Genomic DNA, 4,118 nt, shown 5'->3' on the forward strand with positions numbered 1-4,118 from the left:
TGAGTGCTCCTTTAAGTAAGGAAAGAGTACTTCCTTTGAAGCATGTCACTCATGATGGTCATGGCTATGTCTTGGGCATCAGCTGTCACCATTCTTCCTGGGATATTCTGAAACTGAATTTCTACTTCCACTTGGCAAGATTTTGCAGGGTAGACAATGTTGCTAGAGGATCTGTATAACAGAACAATCATTCTTTCTCTACCATCTTGCTGTATAAAATATGACAGATTCCTATTGGTCTCTGAATCTTGGTTAACCTAAAAAGTTGCCATAGGCCCCTTATTCCCAACTCTTCACTACCAAGATGCCTCTTTTAGTTGCTTAAATTCTCTCCAATGAATTTAATCTGCTTGATGAGAAAGTTCAGGGAAGATGGTTCCTAAACTGAATCCATCCCTGGAAAATAATAAATCAGAAGTGATAGGATACAGCTGATCCAGATTCTAGGGTTCCAATTTTGTTCCAGGAGCACAGGGGAGACAGATTACTGGGGTGGGTGTGTGGGAGGGGGAGGCTGGGAGTGGCAGATACACTGCTGTGCCCAGAAAGGCACCCAATACAGCACATACCCAGATTCTGAGATCCACAGAAACCATAAGAGCACTGACCGGAGCTGATGTTTTCAGCAAAAAGCCACCGAATGCTCCTGTGGAGGGGGAAGGACTGGACTGAGGAGCTAGCACATTCCTGCAATGGGATGGTTCAGTTGGATTCCTAAGGACAGTCCCTCCCGGAGTGGAAGAAACGGGGGGATCAGTAGGGATAAAAACTTGGGCAACCTGCCCCACTGCACATTTTTTTGCTTCGACCAAGGGCCAGTGATAGAACCTGGGTAAGTGATTCTGTCACTGCCCCCAGATGGTGTCAGAACCTTTCCACTCCGCAAGTGCCGGTGTTCACTGCTTACCCTCACCCCCACACTCCTTTCATCAAAGCTTCCAGGTAATTGCTCCCGTGGACAAACAGCTGGCGGCCTGGTGTGCAACTAACAATTAGTTTAGAGATTGTGATCTATAAATTTTGAGGAGAGGAAAAGAAGATTTGGTGCACTAGGGCTCTTGTCTCTAATGAAGAAAAATTACATACCGGAAGGGATCCCGCGTGTGAACGAAGCAACTTAATATCATCTGGGGCTGATTTGTAGGCCTTGGTGATGCCTTGTGATGTTGGGGAAAGGAAGAAAATTGTGTGTGTGTGTGTGTGTGTGTGTGTGTGTGTGTGTGTGTGTGTGTGTGTGTGTGTGTGTGTGTGTATGTGTGTAGGGGGAGCAGGGGTGATAGTTATGTTTCTCCAAATCCAGCCCTACCCCACCTCACACATGTTTCTGAGAATTATAACCCATAGGTTCTGTCAGTGGTACCCCAAAATCTTTTATCACAGTCCTCTCAGCCTTGCTCTCTGTAAGCTAGGCTAGCCCGAGGGGGGCAGGGGAGGAATGTCGCCTATTTATTGTTTATAAAAATAAATGGGCCAGCCGGAGATGTATGTGAGGAATTTATATTGAGCAGCTGCATAAGCAAGTGTCCGAAGGGCCAGGGAGCTGCGGAAGTCAGCAGGGGGCGGCCCGGACCCCCTCTCTGGCCAGGCAGCCTCTAAGCCAGGAGAGGACCACTTTGGGAGATGAAAGACAAGGAAGGAGGCAGTGAGAGAAGGAGGGAACCAGATTCAGTATCCAACCATGTCAACCCCCCTTTCTCTTTGGTCAAGCCAATAAGCAATTAAGCAATAAGTTATGGTCTTTGGAATCTCTCCCCCAAGCAGCTCCTTCCCCCACAGAGAAAACACTGAGATGAGCCTGAGGCCCATCCCTGTGATCTCCTGGAGAAGCAAAGAGCCAAATAAGAAGTCCAGCCTGATCAAAGGCCCCCTGATGATGGGCTGCTTTAAAAAATAGGGTGTCTCTGCTTTCTGACTAAGTTGCAGAATTTAGTGGGTTTCTGTCCCCACTCACACAGGCAACAAAAATAAGTGGAAAGGACTCAAGGCTCTGAGTAAAATTGTCCTGACATCCCATAGGATGGTTATCTGACTTCTTAGGAAGAAATAGGTTTACCTGTTGTTACATTTTAGTTTGTCTTTAAGTCCAAATGACAAGAACCAGAGGACAAAAAAGGAAAGGGAACAAAAGGGGAATGAGGTATCCCCAAAAGATGGTTCCTGAAGAGCCTCTACCCCTGTTTTGTAGAGAGAGCAAGTCACCATATTGCAAAATATCAAGGTGTCAAGAACACAAAAACACTTCAAATAGATGTATGTGTCCTTATATTCACTGTAGCATTCACTGTATATTCACTGTATATTTTACAGCAGCTGAGACAGAAGAGATGAGTAAATGAATAAATCCCAGTGACAGATAAGTGAATAAAGGGAAAGTGTGTCTGCATGTGTGCGCGTGCACGCGCACGCGCGCGCGCGCGCGCGTGTGTGTGTGTGTGTGTGTGTGTGTGTGTGTGTGTGTACAGTTTTAAGAGAAGGTGAAATCTTGCCTTTTGCTACAACTTAGATGGAGCCAAAGAGAGTTAAATTCAATGAAATAAGTCAGAGGGAGAAGGGCAATGCTGGATGGATGAGCTCACTCATAAGTAGTTTGTAAAGAAAGAAAATAGAAATAGCCATAAAAACTAACCCAAGAACTGAGATTACAAAGGGTGGAGGGGAAGGTCTGTGGTGATTTAAGAAGGGCAACAGAGGGCCCAGATAGATAGCACAATGGCGTTTGCCTTGCAAGCAGCCGATCCAGAACCAAAGGTGGTTGGTTCGAATCCCGGTGTCCCATATGGTCCCCTGTGCCTGCCAGGAGCTATTTCTGAGCAGACAACCAGGAGTAACTCCTGAGCACCGCCGGGTATGGCCCAAAAACCAAAAAAAAAAAAAAAAAGAAGGGCAACAGAAATACTGGAGCCATTGGGTGGTGGAAGTGGTAACTTTGTACACCAAGAACATTAACATTACCACTATTATAAACCATGTTGCTTTATCATTTTTAAAAGATAGTGTCCAGGTAAGGAGAGAGCAGAACATTGCTCTCAGGTGATGGGCCTGTGAATTTTTCTTCTAGGGCTTCTTTCATTTGTTTTCACTCTGGTTTTTCTTTGCCCTTAAAGTCCATTCTTCAGAACCAAGCCGAAAGGGAGCTTTAAATGGCATGAAACCGTGCTCGATTCCGCAGCACATATACTAAAATTGGAACAATACAGAAAAGATTAGCATGGCCCCTGCGCAAATTCGTGAAGCATTCCATATTTAAAAAAAAAATGACATGAAACCAACCACCTTTTGATAACTATGCTCTGACCTATACTAGAAGCAAGAGTAATAAATACCTGGAGATTTGACACTCAGACCTGTCTCTGCCAGCCTCCCCAAACTTTTCATCTGGTCTCATGATAGACCCATCTGCTTATCATTCATCTCCCTGATCACTCTCCACTCCCACAGTTGGGCTTTTGCACTTCTGACCCCTCTAGAATCCTCTTTCCCAAAATGGCACCATTGGTGTCTTCATCTCACCATTCCATTTCTGCTTAAGTATCAGTGACTCAGATAGAGTCTCCATAACACTTGACTCCCACCTCAAATCAATTCTTTCAAATAATATTTCTCACCAGGTACTATTTAATGCCCTTGGGACCTTCAGAATAATCTCAGGGAACTGCAAGCAAAAATTACATAAATGGGAGGTCATGGTGAGTGATTAGGAGACCCATTTGTAGGATGTCACAGAAAGAAAACAAGCATGGAAAGGGGACACAATCAGGAAAAGGTTGAAAATGTTGCTTTTATAAATGGAATTACAATCTTAAATAAAGTAATACTATAAATTATTAATAATTATTAAAATTTAATAAGTTAAACAACTAAAATGTTATTAAAAATATAACAATATGCACATAATAAATAACTTCTATACATGTAATAAAGTAATATATTTAGTTATAGTTATCATTTTCTCACTATTGTTTATTTTGAGAGAGCAAAGATTTCTTGTCTTCTATAATAGCTGTGCTTACAATTGTATCTGGTATTCACTTCTTCATTCAGTACTCATTCATGATGGCTGCATTTAGTTGTTACTGATGATTCCATGAACCTACATTATAGTGAAAGAGGTAAAACTA

General features: G+C 43.2%; 1 pseudogene; it reads left to right on the forward strand.

Moving 5' to 3' along the window:
- Positions 1-3,153: 3,153 nt before the first annotated feature.
- Positions 3,154-3,247, forward strand: LOC126029230 (uncharacterized; annotated as a pseudogene).
- The last annotated feature ends 871 nt before the right edge of the window (positions 3,248-4,118 follow it).

This window comes from Suncus etruscus, chromosome 14 (assembly GCF_024139225.1).
Source record: "Suncus etruscus isolate mSunEtr1 chromosome 14, mSunEtr1.pri.cur, whole genome shotgun sequence".
Taxonomy (NCBI): domain Eukaryota; kingdom Metazoa; phylum Chordata; class Mammalia; order Eulipotyphla; family Soricidae; genus Suncus; species Suncus etruscus.